We start from the raw sequence: 13978 nt of genomic DNA on the forward strand, positions 1-13978 counted from the left end.
GGATGAGTGTTTTCCGTCTGTTGGAAGCAACTTTTTATGACTTAAGATGCAAATATGGAACAAATGATATTTCTTAACATATTAGAGACAGTATGAATTTTACTACCTGGATTAATTCAGTTTCCTTAGCAGACAGTCACATCAAGAACACTGGCTGTGAAAAGAGATTTTGTGAAAAGAGAAGACTGCAGGAAACCAACATGGCAACCAGCTCCATACCAAATGGAAGTTCTCGGGATGACGGTAGTGTCCAGCCTTCCCTGGAGGTCACATCTGGCTTCTTGAGCCATTCCTTCAGCAGCATCCACCAGCCATACTGAACATGAAACGCGAAGCGGGATCACCCACAACGGGCTCCTGGATCTCAGCCAGGCTGCCTACCATGCGGCAAAGCTGTCTGCAGCACAAGATCTTTGGGGAGGACGTGTGTGGGGAATGCATGGCAAAGCAGGCCCTGCACCGAGCTGAAACGGGATCGCCGCGAGCAGGGTGGCAGAGGAATCACCGCGACTCCATATCCAGTGATGGGCTGCGGAGGTGGGCTGCTGGGAAATCAAATGCCACGGGAAAATTCCTTCCAGGCCAGGAGTCCCGTTGGCGAAAGGGAAGAGAATAAAGAACGAAAGGAACATTTTTTGAAGTTTTAGCTTTGACTGAAGGGATATCATGCCTACCAATGCCTGTCTTCAGCCTGGTCATCGCCAACAGTGATGTTAGTTTTAAGCACAAAGGGATTTTGTACAGTTAATCCAGAATATGTCTATAAATGTTACATTAATATGGAAAAAGTGTTTTCACATAGTCACAGTGTTTTCACATAGTCACGGTGTTTACCTGGGTTGGAGATTGCAACCGTGTCACATTTTAAAACTTTGGAAAAAATAATTCTATGTTCATAATTTCCAATGTAAAATGAAAACGCAGACCATCTGGAAATTATCAAAATGCTATGTAAAGGCAATGATGCCATTTACTGTATAGAATCAATTTAACACACCAATAAAAACACACACACGTATAAACCTCGAAAAAGCAGGCAATTTTTTTTCCATAGAACTTTTCATTTAAATTCTGTAGCCATTGTTGTGCAGTAAATTTTGTTGTCACACAGCTATAGCTAAAGTGCTTTTTATTTGATGTAATCCTACTGCATCATTAAAATATCAGTATTTTTTATGTTTTGCAAATATTTGTGGACACCATTAAGCAACACGAAGCCTGGTGCAGCAACAAATGCCCATTTTATGGCCACTGTCAGACTATATATTGTACAATGTGCCCCCATATTATCAGCAATCTAGACCTAAATTATCACAACCCTAAGTCCATGAAACACAAGACACATATATAATTTCCCTTAGTCCATGTATTGAAATGTTAGAACTGAAAGCTTGGGCTATCAATTCAGGCAGAAAATGTCGTTTTCCAGAGGAATTTTTCACTTAGGACAAAAAAGGAGAAAAGGGAAAGGAATGAGACTAAGGGATGATTTTTGAGAATGGCTCTAAACCTGAGAGAAGATTTTTATGTCCCCAGAGAAGAAACAGAGGTGAGATGGGAAGTAAATGGAAAAGTGGAACATTTTTTGTTCGGTTTTTGTTTGGTTGGTTTTTTTGCCACTGTGCTTTATTACTATTAATTAACAAAGACATTCAGATTATCAGTAAACAATGTTGGTTTATGGGGTTAGAGATTTCCTCTCAACTCACAATTCTTCTCAAGAGAAACCGAGGAGATTGATGTTTTAGACTATGACAACAAATTACCTGTAACATGGTTCATGGCAAATACGAAGCAAATAGTCTCTAAGTTGCTCAGGAATGCAATCCACTAAGGTGCAGCAGGGAATCTGTGTGAGACTGGGTTGAAATTGTAAATACTTTGTTATGTAATTAGGCAGAGTTAGTGTGGGCCTTGCTGTTAACACCTGGTGATTCAACTTGCCCTGTGACAGAAGCCCCTTAACTTACTGATAAATATTTGCTTTCTTCTGCTAAATTTCTTGATCACTTCTGTAAATCATAAAAGATATTTTTGTAAATCATAAAAGACACTTTCCGTACATCTTTGGTCTTTTTTTTTCTTTTTTTGGTAGAGCTTTGAAGGTGGTGAAAGAATTGATTTCATTGGCTACAAATGACAATATTCGTCGAAAGAGGCTGCCAGGACTCAACAGTGAATGTGTCTAGTGGGGTCGAGTTGGTAGACGAACTTGGTCTCTGGAAGCTCCTTTCTTTGCAGTGGCCCTCCAGGGCAGCACTTGGAGGAGTGAGGGGAAGCTGCTGGATTTGGCTGCCAGAGAGACTAGGCACCCGGGGCAGGGAAGAGTGATCACTTTGAAAAGCAAGTGTTCTGACTTTCAACCATGCTTGTATTCAAACCTCAAGGGCATTTTGACAGAAGGCAAGCCATTACCAATCATGAGAGAGATTCCAAAATCTTTTTCTGAACTATGCAGACCAAATGCATATAATCTGCTTCTTAAAACTGCTGTGCAACATGGTGCTTTTATTTTTTTATTTTTTATTTATTTTATTTTTCTGATTAGTAATGTATATATGGCAATCTCAATCTGGTGCTTTTCTTTTTAATTGTCTGTTTATTATGAATATCAGAGTATCTCTTACAACTGAAGAGTGGTGTCCTCCTCTGACAGTTGCCTCGTTCATTAGATGATCAGTCTGAATGATAACTTCCTCCCCTAGCGTTTCTTAATAAGAGAGCCAATTTAGAAGTGGGATTCTCACTCCATCATGAGTCGTTACTGATATTGACAAGATTTGCAACAGGGTTATCAGATGGCTTGATCAATAATTCTGAATTAATAAAAAAATTACAGATTTACTTGGAGAGTATTTTTCTCATATGAGATAAATTATGTCGTAGGAGAACTAAAAGGGAATCAGTTTCTACATCTCTAATTAAAAATGAAGTTTTTATTACATAGCTCTATTTCAGGTCAGAATATGTTGAGGTGAAGAAATAGTTCCTTATTCATATAAATGAACAAAACTGGGATTTAAAGAATGTATTTTAATTTTTAATTTTTCTTTTACAGTATGTCCTTGTTGGTTATCTATTTTAAATATAGCAGGGTGAACATGTCAGTCCCAAACTCCAATCTATCCCCCCACCCTTCCGCGATGCTAACCATAAGCTCATTCTCTAAATCTGTGACTTTATTTGTTTTGTAAATAAGTTCATTTGTATCATTTTTTAAAAAAGATTCTGCATATAAGCGACATCATGTGATGTTTATCTTTTTCAAAATTAGGATTTTTTGAAGACTTAAAAGTAAAGAACAGAACTGAATTACTTTAGTTAAAATATTCAAAAAATATGTTCAGATATAGTAGACAAGTGTTAAAGTTACAATTTGATGAGCTTTCAAAACAAAATGTAAAATTGAGACATTTTTCTAATTTCAGCTACCATTTAAACAATCTAAATGGAAATTTTTGGAGAGTGTTACTTATTTTCATACACTTATGATATAAAATAGATGTGAGCGTTAGAATATACATTTTTAAAATATCTGCATCTCTTACCTAAATTTCTGTGTCTTTTTATGTTCAATCTAAGCAGTGGTGGATGAAGTTAGGTTTTTTTTTAGATTGCTTTAAGTAGCAGTTTACAAAAGACATTTTATATCCTACAAATGAGCTTAAGTTTCTTCCTGACTTGTTTCTCTTTTAAGGTTTTTGATTTTTTAAAATGTAAATATTTGAAGGTTATCTGTTTATTTGTTTTTGTTTTGTTTTTTGATTTCATTTTTTTTTTTTGGGCCTACATAGAATAGTGTGGATAATTCTCCCTATCACTTTTAGTGTAGGTTTGGATGTGTTGTATATGATGAGTCATTAGAATTAGATACAGGGACTAGAAACAACATGAAACAAACCACATGCAACTGAATTGATTTTAAAATCAAGCTTCTTACAAAATATAGTGGAGTATATAAAAAGATAATGCTTATGCTTTTCTACACCAGGATTTTAATGATAAAGGCAGAATAGTTTTCCCATTTGTGTTTTAAAATGGAAGAACATTATAAAAATATTTGCACAGTGGTAGGTGAGTATATGCAGATATGGGTACAAATATAAAATGCATTTCTGGATGGATATACTAAAACGTTTTAAACAATTTTACACAGAGACGGGTAGGTGGCTGTGAGAGGTGGGGGCAGATTTTTACTTTCCGTTTTATGCCCTTGCAAACAGTTGGAATTTTCTAACTATGTGTGTTTTACTTTTATTTTTTAAAGTCAATGATTAAAATAAATATGCTAAGTGGAATTATGTGCTACTTCTTTTTTCTTTATATTTTCCTGTGTAAAAATTTTTTGGCTAATAATTTTTTTTTAAATTAGCAGGATTTAAGTATATTTTTAAAAAAGTTTGAAATTAATCAGCTTTATTACTTTGCTTTTAGGAATAGGCTAAAGAGGCTCACCCCGTGGGTTGGGCTCTGTCCCCACTCCGGTGGGTTGGCAGTGTTTCAGGTCAGCAAATTATTATGATAATTTTCAAATTATCATAATTCCTCCTGTGGTTTCTTTGAAGGAACCCTGCCTCACCTGGTGTGTTTTCTAATAAATCCTGATAGGTTATGTTGATGGAAAAAAACACGTAGTCAAAAATATCTCAAATTAATTTTGTTGCTTGCTTTTGTGCCACTTCTTGCTACAAAGTTTCATATCTGAATATTTTGATGATCAGAGATTTGATTAATTTAGAGTTAGTTGCTTTTCTGTTGATTTTCTAGAGCCAAAAAGTAATAGGGAGATCTTTCTGTGACATTGCTGAGTTGCCACTCACGGGTTTGGGAACCATTGCCAGGCAGAAATGGAGTGTCCTGTATAAGTAAATGGGGATTGCCTGTATTTGGTGTTTTTTAAAGTGATAGGATTTTATCTATCAATATTGTTTCATTTGGAATTCTATGTTTGCTTGGCATATCATTCTGGTCTGACTTTGCATGCAATATGATAGGTCTTCAGTGGACAAGAGAGTGTCTTTCAATTCTAAACATCCATTTGGGTGCAATTAAATAATGTCTAGTTTTATTTCTTGTTTTCTCCATTTCATAGTTATACTTTTAGTATCTGGAAGAAATAACTGTTTTGTTCTAACTGAAATGGGATTTTTAAGATTAAAAGAAATGTCAACTTTCAAAGATAATACTCATCTATTCCTATAATTAGACCATGTGAGGTAATAATTCATTTACTTCTAAGATATATTCTGCTGTTGGCAAAAAGGAGAGAATTATGTAATTGCAGCTTGTGTCTAAAAGATGCCAAAACAATAAGTTTAGTAACAAAATTATTTGAAACAACTGTCAGAAAATTTTTAGCCAAAACAACTGGCCAGTTGAATATTTCAGTTTTTAAGGAGCATTTCTGATATCACATTGAAGCAAACATAAAACAAAAAATAATAAGACATGTTTCTATATTAAATATTTACTACAAAATAAATAAAAATAAAATTATTATTTCTGTCTCAAAATGAAGAAAATAATTAGTGAAAAAATTTCACATCATATAGATAACGAGGATGTGGTAAAAATTGTTACCTGGATGTAAAGACAGAAGACTTGTTTTTAAATTTATAGCTATTATGTGGTCTTCCAAGGTTAAGGAAAAGGTATCTATGATTCAGGGTTTAGAAAGTTATTTTATTTGTAGATTATTTTAATTAAGCACCATATAAATTAATATTTAAAATAAAATAATGGTTTTATTCTTAAGAGTCAAACTCTTGAAGCAGCATTTTCATCATCTTACTTTTAAACCAACATGGATTTCATATTTTCTAAGACTTCGATAGTATTGCGAAAGCAACTTAGTGACTTAAAATATGTCATTCAAAGATCTATGGTGTCAATTTATCTCATCTTTTTTCCAAACGTAAGTTAGTATTTTTGAGATATCTGTGGTTTGCTTTTCATAATTGCTATGATAGTGATTCAATACTTTTTACACAAATGTCTTTCTAGGTTATGGTTTGGTTGAAGATATTTTTCAGGGAGTAATGCATCAACAGAATTTTTTTTTTTTTGCCTTATAGTCACAAATTTCTGTCATACAATTTTTTAGACTATTTCCATTTGCAAAAAGGCATTTGTCTAAATTCCTACCACTGCTGTTGCTATTATTACTTCCAATAGATACTATCAAACACCTAAATTTTTCCAGGCACTGGGCTTAATGCACTGAATGTATCATCCCGCTTAATCCTTAAAACAACTGCATGAGACAGAGACGCTTATTTTACAGATGGAGAAACCAAGGCACAGAGAGGTTAAGTAACTTGGTCATTGTTTCATCACTAGCTAACGATGGCCCTGGGATTTGGAACACAGGCAGTCTGATGCCAGAGTCCATGCCTTAAATTCCATAGATATGGGATTCGAATCTATTTGAAAGTTTGAATTTCCATTTTATTTTTCGTTCATGTAATAATACAATTTTATGAGCAAAAAATGTAAAATTCTGAAAAATGATTTGTTTAATTTTTTTCTGTCTATGGGTAGGCTTTAGATTTGCAGAAAAAAAACATGTGGCCTCTTTAGATTCAAGAAAGAAGCTGCAAAAAAAACAAGGAAGAAAGAGAGAAGCCTGCAGATAACTAACTGGGGCATGATTGAATGAATGGAGAAGAATAATTTTTTGGTCTTTTTATTGCTGGCTTTATGTTGTCTATTTTTTTTTTCTTTAAGAACTTTTTTTGGGATACAATTGACATACAATAAACTGCGATATGTTGTCTATTGATATCTAAAAGTAAAGGGCATGACTCCTGCCCTCAATTCCTTACAGTTTGGTTGGGGAATCAGTTAATAATTAGATAATTAGATGCAGTATGAGCAGGACTAGATCAGAGGCAAATCTAAGCTCACAGAAAAGGATCACCTACCTTCCTTAGTTTGAGGGAGAGTAGGAAGTCTTCCCGGTGGAGGTGATCCTTGAGCTGCATACATTTTGAAGGATGTGTAAAAGTTTTTGAGGCAGAGAAGGGGTGGAGTGGAGAGCCTTGAAGGCAGAGAAACACCAAACTTAAAGGTACAGAGACACATAGCAGAGCTTGATTTGGAAACTTAATGGCTAGAGCATGGAGCATAGGAAATGAAGCTGGTGAAATAAAGTCTGTAAAATAAACTGCATCGTATACTGTTCTAAGGACCTAGGATTTTTATCTGGAAGGTCATGGAGAACCATTTAAAGATTTAAGTAGGGGAGGAAACATCATTAGATTTGTGTTTTAGAAAGATTGCTTCAGACACATAATGAAGGTTTTAATGCAGAGAGGCAAGACTAAAGTTGGGAGATGCTTGTACATGATTGTAGTAATCCTGGTGAGATATAATTGGAACTTGAAATAAAGCAATGGAAATTGAAACGGAGAAGAGAGGGTAAGTTTAAGAGCTACTTAGGAGATGACTAAATGATCAGTTAGATATCTTCCAAAGGTAACTACTATTCTGATTTTTGTTACTAGAGGTTAGTTTTGGTTGTTTTTGAATTTTATATAAAATCATACAGTCTTCTATTTTTTGGTCTGGCTACTTTTACTCAGCATTTATGTTATTGCATATAGCAGTAGATTGTTCTCTATTCACTGTTAGAATTGTATTCCCTTGTGTGAATGTATCACAACTTATTTTGCCTATCTATCATTGATTGACCCCTGGGTTGTCTTTACTTTATATTAATTTAATTAATGGTCCATAAATATTCTTGTACATTTTTTTGGTACACATATATATGCATTTCTATTAGAACTGCATACCTAAAGAGAACAAGCTAGTTATTGCGTGAAGGGAAGAGGATGGAGGATGGACAAAATAGGTGAAGGAGATTAAGAGATACAAACAACTAATTATAAAATAAATAAGTCACTGAGATGGAATGTACAGCACAGGGAAAATAGTCGATAATATTGTAGTAACTTTGTGTGGTGTGTAATGTATACGAATATTGAATCACTGAATTTTACACCTGAAACTAATAACTAATATAATATTGTAAGTCAACTACACTTCAATAAAAAAAAAAAAAAGAAATGCTGGTTCATGAGTTGTAAGTATGTTCAGCATAGATATAGCAAATAGCTTCTCAAAGTGATTGTATCAATTTTACACTCCTGTCAACACTAATCAAGAGATTCAGGTACACCGTACTCTCACCAGTAGCTGGAATTTTCAGATTTAAAAAATTTTCACAATCTGAGGGTTGTGTTGTGGGATGTCATAGTTCTATTTCACATTTTCTGATGACTAATGATGCTGAACACCTTTTCATATGTTTTCTGGCTGTTTGGATATCATGCCTTGATGGCTGTTTGTAAAATACCTATTCAATCTCTTACCTATTAAAAAAAAGTGTTGTCTGTCTTTTGCTTATTGATTTCTGAGAATTGACTTTTACACGCTAGATATAAATCCCTTGTTGGAAAATACTTTTTTTGGATCTATGTTGAGAGTATCTTCTCCTGATCTGTCTTGCCTTTCATTCTGTTAATGGCTTTTGTTTGTTTGTTTGTTTGTTTTTTTGGGCACACGGGCTTGGTTGCTCCGTGGCATGTGGGATCTTCCTGGAGCAGGGATCGAACCTGTGTCCCCTGCATTGGCAGGTGGATTCTTAACCACTGCGCCACCTAGGAAGCCCCTGTTAATGGCTTTTGAATAACAGCAGTTTTAAATTTAATAAAATCTACTTTATTGATCTTTTCCTTTGTGGTCAGTACTTTTTGTGTTCTGTTTAAAAAATACTTTCTTCTCTCAAGTAAGAAGACATTTTCCATCTTTTCTTCTATAAACTTCATCTATGATAATCTGGAATTGATTTTTCTCTATATTGTAAGGTAGGCGTAAAGCTGCATTTTTTTTTTTTTTACATATGTATATCCAGTGGACTTGGCAGCATTTATTGAAAATGCTGTCCTTTCCCCAGTGCACTGCAGTGTCACTTTTATAATAGATCAGATAACGGTATATGTGTAGGTCTGTTTTCTTGACCATTTTGTTCCACTAGTCTATTCACATATCTTTGTTCCACTACCACACTATTGTGTTACTGTAGACTTCTGATGTCCTGATATCTAGTTGTGTATGTCCTTTAAATTTTCTTCTTCTTGATTGTAATCATTTGTAAGTTTCCACAAACCTACTATTACTAATGTAGTTTATTGCCTATTCATATTGGAAATAACTGTTCTTTTTCAGTTTGGAATTAGTAGAAATAAAGTCGTGTGTTTTCACTTTCAATTTCATGGATCTCCTAAATTTTAGTTCTAGATTAAGGACCACTTATATATAAAGGCACAGCTTTAACTTGCTTTCTTCAAGTTTCTTATACTGCGTTTTCATTATATTCAGGTTAAAGTATTTTCTAATTTTTGTTTTGATTTCTCCTTTAATCATTGTTATTTAGAAGAATATATTTTAAACTCTGATCATGTGTTATTGTTGGTCTGATAGCATAATCTGTGTATTTTAGTACTATTTATGTATTTATTGATTTATTTATTGAGGTGTAGTTGATTTACAATATTATATTGGTTTCAGGTATACAATATAGTGATATAATGAAGTATAGATTATACTTCATTTACAGTTATTATAAAATATTGCCTGTATTCCCTGAGCTGCACATTGCATCTTTGCATCTTCTTTATTTTATACCTGGTAGTTTGTACCTCTTAATCCCCTTCCCCTATTTTGCCCCTTCCTTCACCACTGTCCCCACTGGTAACCACTAGTTTGTTCTTTGTGTCTGTGAGTCTGTTTCGTTGTATTTGTTTGTTTGATTTATTTTTTTAGATTCCACATATAAGTGAGAAAATGTTTTAATTTCATTCCTATACATGTAGCTGTCCAGTTTTTCCAGTACACTTACTAAAGAGACTGTCTTTTCCTCATTGTATTTTCTTGCCTCCTTTGTCATAGATTAATTGACTATATGTGCATGGGTTTATTTCTGGGCTCTCTATTCAGCTCCATGGAACTATGTGTCTGCTTTTGTGTCATTACTGTTTTGATTACTGTAGATTTGTAATATATTCTGAAGTCAGGGAGCATGATATCTCCAGCTTTGTTCTTTTTTCTCAAGACTGCTTTGGTTGTATTTCAATGTTTGGAAATTCATTGGACTTTCTTTATAGCCAGGTATGTGGCCTATTCTGGTAAATATTTCCCGTGCACTTTACAAGTCAATGAGGTCTATTAGGTTAATCATGTTGTTCAAATCTTCCACAGCTTTAGTGATTTCTTTTCTGTTTCTTCTATAAATCACTGAAAGGCATGTTAAATATCTCATGGTGATCATGGGTTTATTTTTTTCTTTTAGTGTTAGTTTTTGCTTTACATGTTTTGATGTCATTAGGTACATATAAATTTTGGACTATTATGTCTTCTTGTTAAATTGACTCTTTTGTCATTATAAAATATCCTTCTTTAGCTCTAGTAATACTTAATAATACTTGTTGCCCTAGAGCTCACTTGTCTGATATTATTATAGTTATGGAAGCTTTATTTTGATTGGTACTTGCATGGTATGTTATTTTTAATCCATACACTTTTTTGTGTGTCATATTTAAAGTATGACTCTTGTAAGTATAATATATATATATAATATATATTTGTGTGTGTGTACACACACTATTATTGCCTTTTAATTAAGGTATTTATTTGATTTACAGTTAATGTAATTACTAGCATTTATTGGTTTAAATCTCCCATTTTTATATACATTTTCCATTTGTCTCCTCTGTTCCTTTTTTATTTTTTCTCTTTTTTTTTTTTTGCATAATGTCAGTTCTGTTAATTATAAGGTATAAGATGAGTTCGTATAGCAGAAATAAAGTGGAGATGAAGGGATAACCAGAACATTTACAGAACTGGGAAGACTGGGTCTTCAACATATCATCTACAATCGCCATTAAATTCATCCAGGATAATAGTGAGGCTTCACCCCAGGTGATGTCACACATTTTGAAGGGTCTTTTTCTGCCATGTAGCAGATGGGATGCAGACCTTGAAAGCTTAGTACAACAGCATGTGATCTTTGCTGAGAGAAGTTGGGAACAGTCTTTTGTTTTTGTGTTTGGCGTTTTTTTTTTTTGTTTGTTTGTTTGTTTTTTTGGCAGAGAGAAAGCTTAGGAATAAGGAGTGCTTGGAATTAAGATGAAGATGTTAAAGATGCGATGGTTATTGCCTATGCTCTGTCAGATAGTGGTCAGTGCTGAGCTGGAGCAGATGGCAAGGAAAAAGGGACTGCAAATAACAATTCATGTCACACTTTTCTCTAGAATTTCATGTCTTGGGATGAGTTGGGATCTCCATGACACATCTCTATACTTGTGAAAGCATCCCACCTGGAAGCTGCTGATGTTACTAGTAGAGAAAGAAGCATAAGAAGATGAGAAGTGGACAACTTTGTGAAGACAGGATCCCAAATCTGATTTATTCCATTGGGTAATCCACACAGAAAGTTCCTTCCCAGCCTGGGGTAGTGCTAAAGACACTATGCCATACAGTGTACCTTGAAAATTGAGTTTACCAGGCAGTTTGGCAAATCAAACAGCTTAAGTTTGTCATTACAATTACAAAATAACATAGCAACGACAGGGCCGGGCTGGCAATCCTGAAGAAGGTTGTTTATTCCAGGTGGATACCGTGGAATCACACAGAGTTACAGCTCTTTCACTCCTGCCGGTTTTATGTTGCCCTTGAGTCTTTCTTCTCTCAGTCCAGGCAAGTTACATTATAAGGTGGATCTTTTATGTCTCTACAGTGGCAATTCTCTTGACTACAGACCAATGAATCCATGATTTCTTCTTGCCTGAAAATAAAGCAAAATAAAAACAATTGTATGCCCCCAGTTAGAGAATTTGGACATGTTCTATTAATTCATTTTCCTGGTGAACAGATCCATTTCTCACTTGGTTGCTTGGCTAGAATTTAAACTTTGCAGTTTGGTGGAAAGCTGTTTTGTGTAAACTCTTTGAAATAATCTTTGTCTCTGGGTATCTCTCTTTTCAAGAAAAGAAATCTGAAGTTTTGCTACCATAATAGAGCACTACCTGTATATATAGTCTTACTATTGTCTTAGATTATAGATGTGATTGTTTCTTATGCTACCAGTACATATTTGTCACACTTTTGGGGGTGGCTCTGCTGTATACTTCTTTGCAAGAAACATCCTTATATAATACATTGGGATGGAATTTCCAAAAGCATAAAGTTCTTAATATTTTCCTTCTTAACACATAGGATTTTCTCTAGTATCACTTAGAGACAAAAAGCCAAAATCGTCTTTAAAAGATTGTTTGTTTCCTCCCCTCACTGCTCTGTCAACCAATCTGACTATGGGGATCTTCACAAGTGGTTTTTAACTTAGCACAATAGATCATTTTTCTCTCTGGACATTATCTTAATCCTTAATTTGTACTTAATATTTTTAGTTAATGTCTTTATTTAACAACATTACAGGTAGTATCTAGAGGTTAAATTGTAATATATATGAATATATCTAATTTGATAAGTTATCTTTTATTTATAAACTTCACCTACAGCAATCCACACTCATAAAAACATTTCCTCGCAAATCCATCAGGTACATGGTCATTGCCAAGTTGTGTGGCTAAAGAAAAAGTGTGTCTGTATGTGTGGGAGCATCTAGGAAGTTAGAATTTCCTCCCTGGTTCTCTACTTAATATGTCTTCCTCTTTTACTTATTTTTTGGCATGTCTTTAACTAAAAGCTAGGAAAAGCTTTGAGTGGTTGTTACCATGTACTAATGAGTAATTTCATGAGGAGGAATATGTGAATTGTTAAGTTACTAAGTCATGTGTCTGCAAATAAAACATGTGCAGAAAGGGTTTGCACTATGTAATAACCAGGTAAGTTCCAGATTTCCTCATCTTGGAAGGTGGCCAAATGAAGCCAATGGAAGATAAAGTATTCCATGGTAAGATGGGCTTGATCCCAGTCTGATCACCCCAGACTTAGCAGAGGAAGGTGGGCTGGGCAGTGGAAGAAGTGATTGGAGGAACGTGAGTTCAAAAGTATGAAGAACACTTTAGCGGTGCTTCTTCTGAAAAGACCCCCCCTCTCTAGAGGTCTAGGATGGTTGTAGAGGGTCCTTGCTAGTTAAAGGCAGTGGTTAAGGCTTCAGGGTCAAAGGCATGTATCACATGACCTCCTGGAATCTTCTTATTGCTATGACCGCCTCTTTAGGCTTTACTGTGAAGAGGGCATTTAATTAGAAACCACAGACACAGCCTACACGCTCTCCATAGCTCTGGGACTTTATAGTGGGGCAGTCTCATTCTACTTATCTTTAGCTTTAGGAGAGTTTGATGTTGGGTGAGCTAGAGGGTGAAGTTCCCAAGGACAGGAATGCAAACACAACCCTCACTGATTGCTTTATAAAGAACAGAGCACAGGGCTCTGTACCTCACTGATGACATTCACTGAGCCCCCATGAACTCCCTGCGACATAGGTACCCTTCTTCTCCCCATTTTACAGATGAGAAGCTGAGGCCTGGAGAAGGGAATCACTTACCTGAATTAGTAAATGGCAGAGCTGGAGTTCAAACCCAGAAGTCTTCCTCCAGAGAGCTAATGCTTAACAACTCTGAGATTTATTTACTTAATTTTAAACGATAAAAGAGGAAACTATTGCTGGGAACAGAGGAAATGCTGTCTCTAGCATAGTCCTTAGAGTTGTAAGTATAGCCAGAAAGCCTATGGTTTCTCCCAGTGGAGGTACATTCTTGAGATAATTTTATTTACTTTTATTTTTAATTTTTAAAAATACTTTTTTAAAATAGAACTTTTTTCTTAATTTTTTTTTTTTGGCCTCACACTGTGGCATGTGGGATCCTAGTTCCCCGACCAGGGATCAAACATGCTCCCCCTGCATTGGAAGTGCAGAGTCTTAACCACTGGACCACCAGGGAAGTCCCCT

This window comes from Hippopotamus amphibius, chromosome 6 (assembly GCF_030028045.1).
Source record: "Hippopotamus amphibius kiboko isolate mHipAmp2 chromosome 6, mHipAmp2.hap2, whole genome shotgun sequence".
In the NCBI taxonomy this organism is placed as follows: domain Eukaryota; kingdom Metazoa; phylum Chordata; class Mammalia; order Artiodactyla; family Hippopotamidae; genus Hippopotamus; species Hippopotamus amphibius.